The sequence below is a fragment of the Dermacentor andersoni genome, chromosome 4, assembly GCF_023375885.2.
Source record: "Dermacentor andersoni chromosome 4, qqDerAnde1_hic_scaffold, whole genome shotgun sequence".
Classification (NCBI taxonomy): Eukaryota; Metazoa; Arthropoda; class Arachnida; order Ixodida; family Ixodidae; genus Dermacentor; species Dermacentor andersoni.
Window position 1 is genome coordinate 1,570,624 of NC_092817.1, and position 17,986 is coordinate 1,588,609.

Below are 17,986 nucleotides of genomic sequence, written 5' to 3' on the forward strand. Positions count from 1 at the left end.
GGCGATCTTAACTTGGTCTTCCATGTAAAATTAACCAGGTGTACTGGGAGGATTGAAAAAACGTAGACAGCAATTTTTCTTGTATATTTCGTGAAAGGTGCACGAGGCGAGGATAACGATCGCAAAGCTGCAGTGTTTTCCTTATAAAAAGATGCATATGAAGCATACTCCAGCGTGCGGGGAAGCCAACTGCAGTCGACGAGCGCTCTAGCATGCCTGATGTTCCATATCTCACACAAATATCACAATGTGTCCCAAACACAAGTGGTACACGCTAGCTTTGAACGCGTTAGGAGTGTTATAATAAATGTTTTTGTGAAGTTGGAAAACGTGATACCACATGAAAACTTGCTTAAACCATAGCTGTATGTAAACGTTGCAAAACATATAAAGGTTCACTGTAAAATGATATAAAATTGCAAGTATGTGATGCCAACTTGTCCAAGCATCTACTTTAGCAGTGATATAAAAGTTTGAAAAGCCAAATGTGTGGAAAGTGTCAAGGTTCTTAGCAGCTGCTGTGCGTGCAACGCGATTTATCAATGTCTACGACAGGTGAACACGTAAGTGTACAGGACGGGCACATATCGCGACTCGAGTATTACAAAATCACTCACGTCCTTAGTCCGAACAAAATGGACGTGAGAACAAGTGCGATTTGTCATTCAAGGTAACTGCGACAGCACGCACAGGTAATTCGATCGATCGGATAAATAAAAAAAGAATTATTTTCAACGACTGCCTGGGTCAGTCATCGCTGCGACCTGAGCACACCTCGCAAAGAAGGGAATCGCGCGCTGGAACCACCATCTGTTGAACTACGAGCTTTTACGCCCACCTATTACAAACAGACCAACAAAAATGAGTCCCGCAAACGGACATTTGTGATACTCAGAAATAGCCATTACCAGCGCAAATATTTTACGTCAGCAGACGGTGAGCGCAGAATTTAAATAAATTCTTTTTCCAGAATTGCAGGAAGTGTTGTGCGCCGTTCGCGGCATCACGACGTGTGTAATTTTCGCCAAACGTAATTATCGAGGATTATTAAAATTATTACGTTGGAGCTGCGCGGCTGCGGCGGTGAAAGGGCGCTGCTGCAACGTCGTCGCAATAGGAACAGCCAGAAAGGAAGGAAGGAAGGAAATCAGCTTTAGTCAAGGTCCTGCAGGCCACGAGAGCTTTGGGAACGCATGGAGTGGGCGTCTCTCACGACGGAACCGGGAGCTTGAATTTCCTGGCGGCGTCGTGGACCTGCTGGACGGCCCAGAGTTGGGGAGCGAGTTCTTCGCTCCGGATTGCTTTTTCAAACTGGCGCTTGTCTGGTTCGGATTTTATGTGAGCTTGCGAGCACGGCCAGAGTAAATGATAGACGTAAAGGGATGTATTGCAATTGGTGCAATAAGACCTGTCATACAGCTCAGGCATGTAATGGTGTAGTCTGTTTTGCGTGAGCCAGCAAGGCCTAGTACGCACTGACGTCATCGAGGCAGCCGCATTGCTACACAGCCAGCACTTGGCCACCACGGTGAGTTTTATCTCGATTCTCTCATCTCATTCAGCACAGTGGAAGCTGTAAATAGGACTACAAAACGGGGGCTCCGTGACGTCACGTGGATACTCTCCATGGAGGAAGGAAATTGTTACGAGAGAGCATTACGTCACGCATCCAGCCCTGCCAAGCGAACGCTCCGTGAAGCCAGCCCTGCGCTCAGTGGTGGCCTAACACGTGACCCCTTGCATCAAAGTCACGGAGCAAGAATCGAGATTTTCCGAGATGTTTGGTTCCCAGTAGCTATGCCAGTAGTTTTATTCAGTGTGTGCTTGTTCGGCTGCCCTGTCGTGGCCTGCCTGCAGAACACTAAAACCAGCCGAGCAATTTGACGTGCGATCACGAGTTGGGCCGGCAGGTTCAAGGGCGCTGCGCGATGCTCCCTCTTCCTCCATGATACACCCTACACTTTCGAAGGTGCGATAACTGGCTTACACAGCTTTGCTGCCTTTGATGTATCAGCTGTCGGAGGGGCGTATGTAAGCGGATGACTTTTTAAAGATCAAGTCTTTCTTGGCGAGCCAACCGCACTTTCACTATGGGGATTGTGTAGCCGCTTCCTTGGGCCGATCCCGGAGAAACTGCAGTCAATAGATAAATGCAACTGTGGTCACTAGGCATACGCCACACGATTTGTTCCCCTAGGGTCAATGGGTATGTGATGACATGATGATAATTGATGACAAAAAAAAGCTGTAAGGCACTTTAATCTCTAGTTGACCAGACGTTGTCGCACCAGCGCGTCTCTCATAGTAACTTAAATTGTTCACACACTCCCAAGTCGCTTAAGAAGAACGTCTTTCACCGGCGTCAACTAAAGTTGGAATGCCGCCCAAGACGTGGCGCAGCTGCTGGCGGCTCTTACAATAAAGCGGAGCTGCGAGCTGTTTACGAGTTGTCGATTGCTATAGGATAGTGGGCGAATCGCGGAGGGATTGAATCCGATTAAACCTTTCGCGAATTCGATCTGTAAAGCGTCCTCCCGGCCTACTGCACACAGCTGATCTCCTCCAACACAACGGTTAGCGCAATTTATAGCTAAGGTTCGCTACCAGCTGATGAGAGCATCCCCTTTGAAGCGGGGCACCATGCACGTTGTTTCTGGAGCATGTAAATATTTATTTAGGCATAGTTTGCTTTATTGCCCCCTTTCATGGCGCCCCAACAGCCTTTACAGCAGTTTCATTTATGTTTTGCATCCTTAAAACCAGGGAGCGCTAGAAAGTTGCGGAATACCAGGCCACGGCACTGCATATACCGAGGCATATGCCCTATTCGCATTTAGGGTCACAAGAATTTTATTCCAGTCCGGCGGCGCCACTGCACACGTGTTGTGTGAAAGGTAAGTCGAGACGAGATATGCGAGGCGGATTCGATTCCGCCCATGCAGCACCGGCGAAATAGTTAATGATTTTTTCCTTATTGAAAAATGGGACATACCATGTGGAACATACCCGGTGACCGAAGTTGGCATCGTAGAAGTTCATCGAAGAGTGGGACATACCATGTGGCGCATAACCGGTGACCCAAGTTGGCGTCGTAGAGGTTCATCGAAAAGTGCGACATACAATGTAGCGCTTACTCGGTGACCCAAGTTGGCGCCGTAGGGGTTCATCGAAGAGTGGCACATACCATGTGGCGCATACCCGGTGACCCAAATTGGCGTCGTAGAGGTTCATCGAAGAGTGCGACATACAATGTGGCGCTTACTCGGTCACCCAAGTTGGCACTGTAGAGGTTCATCGAAGAGTGGGACATACCATGTGGCGCATAACCGGTGACCCAAGTTGGCGTCGTAGAGGTTCATCGAAAAGTGCGACATACAATGTAGCGCTTACTCGGTGACCCAAGTTGGCGCCGTAGGGGTTCATCGAAGAGTGGCACATACCATGTGGCGCATACCCGGTGACCCAAGTTGGCGTCGTAGAGGTTCATCGAAGAGTGCGACATACAATGTGGCGCTTACTCGGTCACCCAAGTTGGCACTGTAGAGGTTCATCGAAGAGTGGGACATACCATGTGGCGCATACCCAGTGACCCAAGTTGGCGTCGTAAAGGTTTATCGAAGAGTGGCACATACAATGTGGCGCTTACTCGGGGACCCAAGTTGGCACCGTAGAGTTTCATCGAAGAGTGGGACATATCATATGGCGCATACGCGGTGACCCAAGTTGGCGTCATAGAGGTTCATCGAAGAGTGGGACATACCATGTGGCGCATACTCGGTGACCCAAGTTGGTGTAGTAGAGGTTCATCGAAGAGTGCAGCATACCATGTGGCGCATACCCGGTGACCCGAGTTGGCGTCGTAGAGGTTCATCGAAGACATACCATGTGGCGCTTACTCGGTGACCCAAGTTGGCGCCATAGAGGTTCATCGGAGAGTGAGACATACCATGTGGCGCATACCCGGGGACCCAAGTTGGCGTCGCAGAGGTTCATCGAAGAGTGCGACATACAATGTGGCGCTTACTCGGTGACCCGAATTGGCACTGTAGAGGTTCATCGAAGAGTGGGACATAACATGTGGCGCATACCCGGTGACCCAAGTTGGCGTCGTAAAGGTTTATCGAAGAGTGGCACATACAATGTGGCGCTTACTCGGGGACCCAAGTTGGCACCGTAGAGTTTCATCGAAGAGTGGGACATATTATATGGCGCATATGCGGTGACCCAAGTTGGCGTCGTAGATGCTCATCGAACAGTGGGACATACCACGTGGCGCTTACTCGGTGACCCAAGTTGGCGCCGTAGAGGTTCATCGAAGAGTGGGACATATGTGGCGCATACCCGGTGACCCACGTTGGCGCCGTAGAGGTTCATCGAAGAGTGGGACATATCATATGGCGCATACCCGGTGCCCAAGTTGGCGTCGTAGAGGTTCATCGAAGAGTGGGACATACCATGTGGCGCTTACTAGGTGACCCAAGTTGGCGCCATAGAGGTTCATCGAAGAGTGAGACATACCATGTGGCGCATACCCGGGGACCCAAGTTGGCGTCGTAGAGGTTCATCGAAGAGTGGGACATACCAGGTGGCGCTTACTCGGTGACCCAAGTTGGCGCCGTAGAGTTTCATCGAAGAGTGGCACATACCATGTGGCGCATACCCGGCGGCCAAAGTTGGCGTCATAGAGGTTCATCGAAGAGTGGGACATACCACGTGGCGCATACTCGGTGACCCAAGTTGGTGTAGTAGAGGTTCATCGAAGAGTGCAACATAGCATGTGGCGCATACCCGGTTACCCGAGTTGGCGTCGTAAAGGTTCATCGAAGAGTGGGACATACCATGTGGCGCATACCCGGCGACCAAAGTTGGCGTCGTAGAGGTTCATCGAAGAGTGGGACATACCATGTGGCGCATACTCGGTGACCCAAGTTTGGTGTCGTAGAGGTTCATCGAAGAGTGCAACATACCATGTGGCGCATACCCGGTGACCCAAGTTGGCGTGAAAAGCGTTCACAGAAGAGCGTCACACACAAGGGCACATTCGCAGCGACACAAATTGGTGGGACGGTTGGCTTCGAACTCTGTTACGTCGGCAGGACTGTACAGACCATTATATAGGACTTAGTGAGCCAAGTTGGTGCGAAAATGGTTAGATAGAAAGGCATGAAGAGCATGAAGTTCCCAAAGAACGCTAATCACGGTAAAAATAGCCCGCGACCTATTCCGCGTTATCACTGCAGGAATGACGAGTACGCTTCCCATCGCAAAAAAAGAAAGGAAAAAAGAACAGCATACGTCAACGATTCCTTGGGCGTTGAACTCATTTATGGGTTTAGTTTATTCAGGTGAGCTGAGCGATTGAAATGCGGTATAGCGGCGGCCGCCGGTGAGCGCTAGGTGGAAACGCAGTCGCAATGCATCACTGCCACTTTCACGCGATCGAAAAATGCTTCCACAGGTGGCGCAAAAATAAAAAAAAGCCACGTGCTCCGAGTATCCTGGTTCGATCGCTTGGCGGCCCCATACATTCATAATGGAATATCAGGAGGAAGTCCCACAGAGTATAGCGGCAGGGGGACCCCTCCTGTCCACGAAAAAAATATTTACCGACGATTACGATACTCCCCAGTATACGACATTTGAGCGCAGCTGTTTAGGTGTTTGGCAATATATCGAGACCAGCAATTTGAGTCAGCAGGTTCCTCTCGGCTGCGGCGCTCAGCCTCTAGTTCGGTCAACTGCAGTGGCAGACGAAGAACTTCCACCGGTTGCGTCGCTGATTGTTCAGAAAGAACTGGACGACACTATTTTGTACTATATTGCCGCGAAAGGAAAAGGCAAGCAGTCAGTTCCAAGCAAACGGCCGTTTACTGTTTGTCTGCAGCAGCTACGACGCACGCTTCTTCATTATCGGCTTCAAGCGTAATTAGCGCGTGCCATTACCCCTCCCTTTAAAAAAAGATCAAGAAGAAGAGAGACTACTTCTTCATGCGACTAGGCGAAAGTTACCCCCCCCAAAAAAAGACATGTTGGGGAGATGTTATGTGCCACAAGGAGAAAATAAAAAAAACGAGAAAGACAACGCACGTAACGACAGGGGGCGCACCACAAAGTTTGTGGATGGGAGTCAGCGCGAGTGGTAGGACTTCATCCTGGTAACGTGAACAATGTCAGAGGAACGTGGTCTACGGGAGTGGTGCGAAGTTAAGGCTGGAATAGCTTCGTAGTTGACAGGACTTAGACGATGCAAAACTATGTAGGGTCCAAAGTATCGGCGGAATAATTTTTCTGAGTGGCCTCGTTGATGTATAAGGGTCCAAATCCACGCGAGATCTCCCGGGTTGTATGTGACGTCTCGATGGCGTACGTTGTATCGACGAGCATCTTGACTTTGGCGGGATAGAATTCGTTGCCGTTCAAGGTACCGCGCTGCTTCGGCACGCTGCAATCCCCATACGTGGTCCGATCCCAAAAATAGTGCAATACCAGCCCGACCCACGGCGGAGGTGAAGCAGGCGTAAGCACTCCCCATACATGATTCAATCCCGAGGACAGTGCAATGCCGGAAAGACTCTAGCGGAGGTGAAGCAGGCATTAAGCACTCCCTATACGTGGGCTGAGCCGAATATAGTGCAATGCCGGGCAGACCCGTGGCGGAGGTGAAGCAGCCGTTAAGCGCTCCCGATACGTGACCCGATCCGGAACATAGCTCAATGCCCGGAAGATGTTAGGCGGAGGTGAACCACGCGTTAAGCACTCCCTATACGTGGGGCGAACCCGATATAGTGCAATGCAGGGCAGACCCGCGGCGGATGTGAAGCAAGCGTTAAGCGCTCCCCATACGTAGGTCGATTCCGAAGATAGTCCAATGGTGGGCAGACCTGCGGCGGTGGTGAAGCAGGAATTAAGCACTCCCTATACGTGGGCCGATACCGAAGATAGTAGAATACCGGCCCGACCACCGGCGGAGCAGAAGCAGACGTTAGCACTCCCCATACGTGGTCCGATCCCGAAGATAGTCCAACGCCGGGCAGACCCGCGGCGAATGTGATGCAGGAGTTAAGCACTCGCTATACGTGGGCCGATCCCGAGTATGGTGCAATGCCGCACCGACCCGCGGCGGTGAAGCAGGCGTTAAGCAGTCCCTAAACATGGGCATATACCGAATATAGTGCGATACCGGACAGACCACCGGCGGAGGTGAAGCAGGCGTTAAGCTCTCCCATTACGTGGGCCGATACCGAATATAGTGCAATGCCGGACAGGCCAGCGGTGGAGGTGAAGCAGGCCTTAAGCACTCCCTATGTTTGGGCTAATAACAAATGCAGTGCCGGGCAAACCCACGGCAGAGGTGAAGTAGGCGTTAAGCGCTCCCCACACGTGGTCGGATCCCGCAGTTGTTCAATACCGCATCCGACCCGCGGCGGAGGTGAAGCAGGTGTAAGCACTACTCATACCTGAGAGATTCCGAATATAGTGCAATTCCGGGCAGACCAGCGGTGGAGGTGAAGCAGGCGTTAAGCACTTTCTATGCGTGGGCTGAACCCGAAGATAGATCAAGGCCGTTGCCGACCCGCGGCGGAGGTGAAGCAGGCAATAAGCACTCCCCATACTTGGTCCGATACCGAATATAGTGCGATGCCGGGCTGACCAGCAGCGGAAAAGAAGCAGGCGTTAAGCACTTCCTATACGTCGGCAGATCCCGATATAGTTCAATGCTGGGAAGAACAGCGATGAAGGTGAAGCAGGCGTTAAGCACTCTTTTACGTGGGCCGATCCCGATATAGTGCAATGCAGAGCGCACCAGCGGAGGGGGGAGGGGGAGCAGGCGTTAAGCACTCCCTATACGTGGGCCGATCCCGAATATAGTGCAATACCGGGCCGACCAGCGGCAGAGGTGGATCAGACGTTAAGCACTCCCCATACGTGGTCCGATTCCAACGATAGTGCAATACTGGCCCGACCCGCGGCGGAGGTGAAGCAGGCGGTAAGCACTCCCATTACGTGGGTCGATACCGAATTTACTGCAATGCCGCGCAGACTAACGGCGCAGGTGAAGCAGGCGTTAAGCATTTCTATTACGTGGGCCGATCCTGAATACAGTGCAATGCCGGGTAGACCCGCGGCGGAGGTGAAGCAGGCGTAAGCCCTCCCAATACGTGGTACGATTGAGAAGACAGTCCAAAGCCGGGCAGACCCTAGCGGAGGTGATGCAGGCGCTAAGCACTCCCTATACGTGGGCCGATCCCGAAGTTAGTGCAATACCGGCCTGACCCCCGGCGGAGCTGAAGCAGACGTAAGTACTCCACACACGGGGTGCGATCCCGAAGATAGTTCGATGCCGGGAAGACCCGTGGCGGAAGGGAAGCAGGCGCTAAGCACTCCCATTACGTGGGCGGATCCTTAATATAGTGCAATGCCGGGCAGACCCGTGGCGGAGGGGAAGCAGGCGCTAAGCACTCCCATTACGTAGGCCGATCACGAAGACAGTCCAATGCCGGGCAGATCTGTGGCGAAGGTGAAGTAGGCGTTAAGCACTCCCCATACGTGGTCCGATTCCAAAGATAGTGCAATGCCGGCCAGACCCGCGGCGGAGGTGAAGCAGGCGTTAAGCAGTCCGTATCCGTGGGCTAATCCCGAATATTGTGCAATGCCGGGAAGACCCGCGGCGGAGGTGAAGCAGGCGTAAGCACTCCCCATACGTGGTCCGATCCAGAAGACAATCCAATGCCGGGCACACCCTAGCGGAGGTGATGCAGCCGTTAAGCACTCCCTGCCGATCCCGAATATAGTGCGATGCCAGACAGACCCGCGGCGGAGGTAAAACAGGCGTTAAGCGCTCCCCATACGTAGGCCGATCACGAAGACAGTCCAATGCCGGGCAGATCTGTGGCGAAGGTGAAGTAGGCGTTAAGCACTCCCCATACGTGAACTGATCCCGAATACAGTGCAATGACGTTGCCGACATGTAGCGGAGGTGATGCAGGCGTTAAGCAATCCCCATACGTGGTCCGATACCAAAGATAGTGCAAAGCCGGGCAGACCCGCGGCGGAGGTGAAGCAGGCGTTATGCGCTCCCGATACGTGGCCCGATCCCGAAGATAGCTCAATGCCCGGAAGATGATAGGCGGACGTGAAGCAGGCGCTAAGCACTCCCTTTACGGGGGCCGAAACCGATATAGTGCGATGCCGGGGCGACCCGCGGCGGAGTTCAGGCAGGCGTTAAGCTCTCCCTATACGTGGGCCGATCCCGAATATATTGCGATGCCCGGCAGACCCGCGGCTGAGGTGAAGCAGGCGTTAAGCGCTCCCCATACGTAGGCCGATCCCGACGTTAGTCCAATGCCGGGCACACCTGTGGCGGAGGTGAAGCAGGCGTTAAGCACTCCCCATGCGTGGGCTGATCCCGAAGATAAAGCAAGGCCGTTGCCGACCCGCGGCGGAGGAAACAGGCATTAAGCACTCCCCATACGTGGTCCCATCCCGATGATAGTGCAATACCGACCCGACCCGCAGCGGAGGTGAAGCAGTGTTAAGCACTCCCTGTACGTGGGCCGATCCCGAATGTAGCGCAATGCCGGGTAGAGCCTAGGCGGAGGTGAAGCACGCGTTAAGCACTCCCCATACGTGGACGTATACCGAATATATAGTGCAATGCCGTTGCCGACGCGTGGCGGACGTGATGCATGCTTTAAGCAATCCGCATACGTGGTCCGAACCCAAAGATAGTGTAATACCGGCCCGGCCCACGGCGGAGGTGAAGCAGGCGTAAGCACTCCCCATACATGGTCCGATCCCCAAGAGAGCTCAATGCCCGGAAGATGATAGGCGGAGGTGAAGCAGGCTTTAAGCACTCCCTATACGTGAGCTGATCCCATAAATAGTCCAATGCCGGGCTGACCAGCGGCGGAGTTGAGGCAGGCGTTAAGCAATCCCTATATGCGGGCCAATCTCGATATAATGCAATGCTGGGCAGAGCTGCGGCGGAGGTGAAGCAGGCGTTAAGCACTCCCCACACGTGGGCTGATCCCGAAGATAGACCAAGGCTGTTGCCGACCCGCGGTGGAGGAGAAGGAGGCAATAAGCACACCCCATACGTGGTCCGATCCCGAATATAGTGCGATGCCGGGCGGACCAGCGCCGGAAAAGAAGCAGGCGTTAAGCACTCCCTATACGTGGTCAGATACCGATATAGTGCAATGCTGGGCAGACCCGCGGCGGAGATGAAGCAGGCGTTAAGCACTCCCTATATGTGGGCCAATCCCGATATAGTGCAATGCCGGGAAGAGCTGCGGCGGACGTGAAGCAGTCGTTAAGCACTCCCCATACGTGGGCTGATCCCGTAGATAGTCCAATGACAGGCAGACCTGCGGCGGAGGTGAAGCAGGCGTTAAGCGCTCCCCATACGTGGGATGATCCGGAAGATAGTGCAAGGCCATTGCCGACCCGCGGGGGAGGTGAAGCAGGCATTAAGCACTCCCCATACCTGGTCCGATTCCGACGATAGTGCAATACCGGCCCGACCCGCGGCGGAGGTAAAGCAGGCGTAAGCACTCCCCATACGTGTTCCGATCCCGAAGACAGTCCAATGCGGGCAGAGCCGCGGCAGAGGCGAAGCAGGCGTTAAGTGCTCCCCATACGTGGACCGATCCCGAAGATAGCGCAATACCGACCCGACACGCGGTGGAGGTGAAGCAGGCGTAAGCACTCCCTATACGTTGGCCGATCCTGAAGTTAGTGCAATACCGGCCCGACCCACGGCGGAGCTGAAGCAAACGTAAGCACTCCGCATACGGGGTGCGATCCCGAAGATAGTCCAATGCCGGGAAGACCGTGGCGGAGGGGAAGCAGGCGTTATGCATTCGCTATACGTGGGCCGATCTCGAATATGGTGCGATGCCGGGCAGACCAGCGGCGGAGTTGAAGCAGGCGCTAAGCACTCCCATTACGTGGGCCGACCCTGAATATAGTGCAATGCCGGGCAGGCCCGCGGCGGAGGTGAAGAAGGCGTTAAGCGCTCCCCATCATCATCATCATCATCATCAGCCTGGTTACGCCCACTACAGGGCAAAGGCCTGTCCCATACTTCTCCAACTACCCCGGTCATGTACTAATTGTGGCCATGTTGTCCCTGCAAACTTCTTAATCTCATCCGCCCACCTAACTTTCTGCCGCCCCCTGCTACGCTTCCCTTCCCTTGGGATCCAGTCCGTAACCCTTAATGACCATCGGTTATCTTCCCTCCTCATTACATGTCCTGCCCATGCTCATTTGTTTTTCTTGATTTCAACTAAGATGTCATAAACTCGCGTTTGTTCCCTCACCCAATCTGCCCTTTTCTTATCCCTTAACGTTACACCTATCATTCTTCTTTCCATAGCTCGTTGCGTCGTCCTCAATTGCAATAGAACCCTTTTCGTAAGCCTCCAGGTTTCTGCCCCGTAGGTGAGTACTGGTAAGACACAGCTATTATACACTTTTCTCTTGAGGGATAATGGCAACCTGCTGTTCATGATCTGAGAATGCCTGCCAAACGCACCCCAGCCCATTCTTATTCTTCTGATTATTTCCGTCTCATGATCCGGATCCGCCGTCACTACCTGCCCTAAGTAGATGTATTCCCTTACGACTTCCAGTGCCTCGCTGCCTATTGTAAATTGCTGTTCCCTTCCGAGACTGTTAAACATTACTTTAGTTTTCTGCAGATTAATTTTTAGACCCACTCTTCTGCTTTGCCTCTCCAGGTCAGTGAGCATGCATTGCAATTGGTCCCCTGAGTTACTAAGCAAAGCAATATCATCAGCGAATCGCAAGTTACTAAGGTATTCTCCATTAATTTTTATCCCCAATTATTCCCAATCGAGGTCTCTGAATACCTCCTGTAAACACGCTGTGAATAGCATTGGAGAGATCCTATCTCGCTGCCTGACGCCTTTCTTTATTGGGATTTTGTTGCTTTCTTTATGGAGGACTACGGTGGCTGTGGAGCCGCTATAGATATCTTCCATTATTTTTACATACGGCTGGTCTATACCCTGATTCCGTAATGCCTCCATGACTGCTGAGGTTTCGACAGAATCAAACGCTTTCTCGTAATCAATGAAAGTTATATATAAGGGTTGGTTATATTCCGCACATTTCTCTATCACCTGATCGCGAAGGCCGATACCGAAGCTGGTCCAATGCTGGGAAGACCTATGGCGGAGGTGAAGCAGGCGTCAAGCACTCGCCGTACGTGGACTGATCCCGAATATAGTGCAATGCCGTTGCCGACCCGAGACGGAGGTGATGCAGGCGTTAAGCACTCCCTATATGTGGACCAATCCCGATTTAGTGCAATGCCGGGGAGACCCGAGGCGGAGGAGAAGCAGGCGTTAAGCGCTCCCGATACGTGGCCCGATACCAAATATAGCTCAATACGCGGAAGATGATAGGCGGAGGTGAAGCAGGCATTAAGCACTCCCTATACGTGGGCCGATCCCGAATATAGTGGAAGCTCGGGCAGGCCCGCGGCGGAGGTGAAGCAGGCGTTAAGCACTGCCTATGCGTGGGCTAATCCCGAATATAGTGCAATGCCGGGTAGAACCGCGGCGGAAGTGAAGCAGGCGTAAGCACTCCCCATACGTGGTCCGCTCCAGAAGACACTCCAATGCCGGGCACACCCTAGCGGAGGTGAAGCAGGCGTTAAACACTCCCTATACGTGGGCTAATCCAGAATATAGTGCAATGCCGGGCAGACCCACTGCAGGGGTGAAGTAGGCGTTAAGCGCACCCATACGTGGTCGGATCCCGAAGTTGTGCAATACCGGATCCGACCCGCGGCGGAGGTGAAGCAGGTATAAGCACTCCCCATATATGGGCAGATTCTGAATACAGTGCAATGTCGGGCAGACCAGCGGTGGAGGTGAAGCAGGCGTTAAGGGCTCCTTTACGTGGGCCAATCCCGATATAGTGCAATGCCGAGCGGACCATCGGCGGAGGTGAAGCAGGCGGTAAGCACTCCCATTACGTGGGCCGATCCCGAATATAGTGCAGTGCCGGGAAGACCAGCGGCGCAGGTGAAGCAGGCGTTAAGCACTCCCATTACGTGGGCCGATCCTGAATATTGTCACAAAAAGACAATTGAAGATGTACCCGGCGTCGGCGAGAGAGACAGTTGTACAAGATGGCGTACACAAAACTCAAGCCGGCGTCCTCAGCCTCTGCTTCTTCTTCTGCGCCCACCTCTTGCCGAGCGCGCGTTCCAGTCACTTCTTTCTCAGCGCTGGCGCGTGACACCTAGCGGCATTATCCCCACGCCAAAAGAAAAGCATCGTCCCGATGCTTACTAAAGTACGATGCTTACTAAAAGAAAGTGGAAGTGTGGAAGTCGTATGAGACCATGTTGGCGCCGCCTTAACGCGCGAAATACGGTTTGAGGCGAATAACATGCACTATCTCTGAGTGGTGCTGTCGCCGCCGAGGCGACGCGGCACCATCGGGAATGACCTCATAGTTCACTTCATTAACGCGGCGTATCGCTTTGTAGAGTCCAAAGTATCTACTAAGCAGCTTCTCATACAACCCCTGGCGACGGATTGGAATCCACACCCAGATTTGGTCACCTGGCTGGTGCTCGACTTGCCGATGACGAAGGTTGTAGCGTCGTGCGTCTGTACTCCGCTGCTTCGTGATGTGTATGCGCGGGAGTTGACGAGCTTCCTCTGCGTGTTAAGTTGCTCGGCGTCGGAAGTAAGCGATGTGTCGGTGTCGTGCGGGAGCATTGCGTCTAGCGTGGTCTGGACCTCGCGCCCGTAGACAAGACGGAACGGCGTGAATCGTGTTGTTTCCTGAATGGTGGTGTTGTACGCGAATGTAACGTACGGCAGGTCTTGATCCCATGTTTTATGCTGGACGTCTACATACATAGACAGCATGTCAGCAATGGTTTTGTTTAGCCCTTCCGTCAGTCCGTTGGCCTGCGGATGATAGGCAATGGCCTTGCGATGCGGCGTGCAGCTCAGCTCGAATATGTCCTCTATCAGTTGGACCGTAAAGGCAGTTCCTCTGTCGGTGATCACATGTGATGGGGCACCATGTCTTAGGACTATCTGATCGATAAAGAACTGGGCAACTTCGTAGGCCGTGGCAGGTTGTACAGCTTTCGTCTCGGCGTAGCGTGTTAGATAGTCTGTGGCGACTATAATGCACTTGTTTCCGCTGGCTGACAAGGGAAAGGGTTTCAGAAGATCCATGCCGATTTGATCAAACGGCGCGCTAGGTGGTGCGATGGGTTGGAGTAACCCCCCGGGCTTCAAAGACGGTGATTTCCTGCGTTGACACTCACGGCAGCTTTGCGCGTAACGCTTCACCGTGGTAGAAAGTCTGGGTCAGTAGTACGTCTGGCGTACTCTTGCAAGAGTACGTGAAAATCCCAAAGTGTCCAGACGTGGGCTCATCATGGCAGGCTAGGAGAATGTCATCACTGAGAGTGGCAGGTACGACCAATAGATACACTTTGTCGCTTGCACTCGAGTTTTTCTTGTAGAGGACACCATTTCGGAGGTAGAAGGTCGAGAAACTGCGAGAAATGTGTCGTGGGATTGTAACATTCTTGACTTCTAGGTGATCAAAGAGAGGGTGTATTTCTGCGTACTCGCGCTGCCTGATCAGGTTAGATGCGGTGAGAGCCCCAAGGAATGCGCCGTCTTCGTCCATGTCCTTATCGCAAGTTTTGACGGAAGCGCGCGACAACGTGTCCGCATCTTCGTGTTTGCGCCCCGATTTGTAGACGATGGTAACATCGAACTCCTGCAGATGGAGACTCCATCGAGCAAGTCGCCCGGACGGGTCTCGTAAGTTGGCTAACCAACACAAGGAATGGTGGTCTGTTACCACCTTGAAAGGGCGACCGTAGAGATAAGGCCGAAATTTCATGATGGCCCACGCAACCGCTAGACACTCTTTCTCGGAAGTGGAGTAGTTGATTTCGGCGCGTGAAAGGGTGCGACTGGCGTAAGCGATCACTCGCTCGACGCCTTCCTGGTGTTGTAAGCGCCAAGACCGATGTTGCTTGCGTCGGTATGCACCTCGGTGTCAGCGTCCTCGTCAAAGTGAGCGAGAACGGGCGATTCCTACAGGCGCTGCCGTAACTCGGTGAAAGCTGTGCCCTGCTCATCCGTCCAAACGAAGGGTCTGTCTTCTCGCGTGAGGCGTATGAGTGGTTCGGCGATCCGGGAGAAATTAGCGACGAAGCGACGATAGTACGCACACTCCCTATACGTGGGCCGATTCCGAATAGAGTGCGAGGCCGGACAGACCCGCGGCGGAGGTGAAGCAGGTGTTAAGCACTCCCCATACGTAGGCCAACGCCGGGCAGACCTGTGGCGGATGTGAAGCAGGCCTTAAGCACTCCCCATACGTGGGCTGATACCGAAGATAGTGCAAGGCCGTTGCCGACCCGCGGCGGAGGTGAAGCACGCATTAAGCACTCCCCATACGTGGTCCGATCCCGAAGATAGTGCAATAGCGACCCGACCCCCCGCGGAGGTGAAGCAGGCGTTAAGCACTCCCCATGCGTGGACTGATCCTGAATATAGTGCAATGCCGTTGCCTACCCGCGGTGGAGGTTATGCAGACGTTAATTTGCCATATTTTGCACGATACAGAGTTCCTAGTGGTCACAAAGACACATAATCTGATAGAATATCGGGAGATATCCTCACAAAAATTCACCTTTTTCACCCCTAACTCACGCCTATAATCGGTCACTGAGACCAGTCGATTTCAGGAAAAGTAGCCGTGCCCACGTCGTTTTGTAAGCCTGCGAGGCCTGGGTCCATGGTCCGAGAATCTTAGTCTCTGAAAATGGTCTGCTATCTAATCGGTTTAACACCGTCCGAAGAACATCGCGTTTTGTCTCATAGAGATTACAAAAAAAACACAACACGTGCTCGATCGCCTCTTCACGCGCCAGAACACAGATGTATATGAAGGATATCACAAGATGAACCAAAATCTAAAACTTATCTAAAAAGATGTTTTCATTTGTGTAAATATTCAGAGACAGGTGTCCCTTCTGTGTATTCACATAATCAGTGTTGCCTCTCTGTTTTCTTCCCTCTCTCTTCATGGCTATATATTAAGCTGCTTTTGACCTCAATAAGCAGTTGCAAGTAGTGCATTGTCCTGTCTTTGTTCTTTCTTAGTGTGCTGTCTCTGTTGGCGCTTCAACTTTTGAAATCTCTGAACCATCAAGTCCCACAACGTGTTCTACAGCAATGCCTTTCTTCTACAGTGGGCGGCTTTGTATGAGTGCCTTCCAGTGTGCCGCCTCCTTCGGTGGTGGTTTGCCATATCGCCCTTGCGACGTACCGAACGAGAACCCGAACGAAACCTAGGTCAATCAATCACAAGGAACCCTGATCATGAGAAGGAAATTCATAGAAGAGTAAAAATGGGTTGGATTGCATACTGCAGACATTGTCAGCTCCTGACTGGAAGCTTACCATTATCATTGAAAAAGGGGGTGTACGATTAGTGCATTTTACCAGTGCTGATATATGGGGCAGAGACTTGGAGACTGACAAAGAAGCTTGAGAACAAGTTACAGACCTGCGCAAAGAGCGATGGAACGAAGATTGCTAGGCATAACGTTAAGAAACAGAAAGAGAGCGGTTCGGATCAGAGAGCAAACGGGTATAGACGATATTCTAATTGACATCAAGAGAAATAAATGGAGCTGAGCAGGTCATGTGATGCACCGGTTAGATAACTGTTGGACCTTTAGAGTCACAGAATGGGTACCAAGAGAAGGGAAACACAGTCGAGGACGGCAGAAGACTAGGTGGAGCGATGAAATTAGGAAATGCGCGGGCGCTAGCTGGAATCGGTTGGCGCAGGACAGGGGTAATTGAAGATCGCAAGGAGAGGCCTTTGTCCTGCAGTGGACACAAAACAGGCTGATGATGATATGCCGACAGAATTCACCACTTTGTTCGGTTTCGTTAGACCGCCTGTTGGCCATGTGAAAAGAATGTGCCAGATTCTATGTTCGGAGATATGGCGACAGGTTCGTGAGTTCTACGATTAGCTTCACCTGGTATGCTTTTAGTTTCACCCAGTGAATATTGTAAACATAAAGCTACAGTCCCTTCAGAAGCTTGCAGCTCAGAACACGGAATTTTTATGGCATTAGACCCTACCCGTTCTTCCCAAGGAGGCGAGACTAACAAAGCCAGCAGTACGGCGCTGCAAGTTCTCGGGGAAGCCTTCATTCTGGATAACATCGCTGACGTCCTCAAGAAAGGCCCCAAGTTCAGGTCCGAGCCGATGATCCCGGCACATGAGCTTCTTTCCTTGAATAGAAGGATTTCCAACAAATCGTGTTCGCCCTTTTAGGCAGCGTGATCACATCGCACATGCACCTTTACTTGACGGGCGTCGTAGGGGGAGGTATTGTACGTGTTCCTCGCAACGACTTACGTTATGTAACTAATATAATGCTTAAGGTCGTGTTTGCTCACAACTGTTCACGCGTCCTTGAAATGGAGCAGCGCATGTTTTCAATCGTGTTCAGCGCTAGTGCGCTATCCTGTGACTTCGTGTGATTTACTTTTATCGTGGACTTTACGACAATTAGCGCGCAGTGGTGTGAACATAACGGAGCTTTAGTGACATCACGTGGTCTACTAGAATTACACGAACTAAAATGCAGAGTAGATATTTAATGTTATTGGTATTAAGGGTGCGACAAACACTGTGAGGTGGAGCTTGATACTGTGCCCTGTGATGTTCAGCTGCATCTCTGCCCGTTTTTCGCGCTCTTGGTTTTAGAAATCGGACGCAGGGTTCTGTGCAAAGTTGGGACGAATGAATGTGTATATAACTCTGCAATAACTTCACAACACATTCGTGTAATGCGATGAAGCAAACAGTGTATTGCGGTGACGGGATGTATGGCAGCCCTAGTTCCAGCTTTGATGTCTTTCTTACCCTGAACACACTG

At 52.3% G+C, this 17,986-nt stretch overlaps 1 long non-coding RNA gene across 5 annotated transcripts in view; it reads right to left on the reverse strand.

Annotated features, from left to right (window-relative positions):
* The window catches only part of LOC129386077 (uncharacterized), a 105,377-nt gene that overhangs the window by 38,774 nt on the left and 48,617 nt on the right, over positions 1–17,986 (reverse strand). The gene's annotated exons all lie outside the window — the stretch shown is intronic.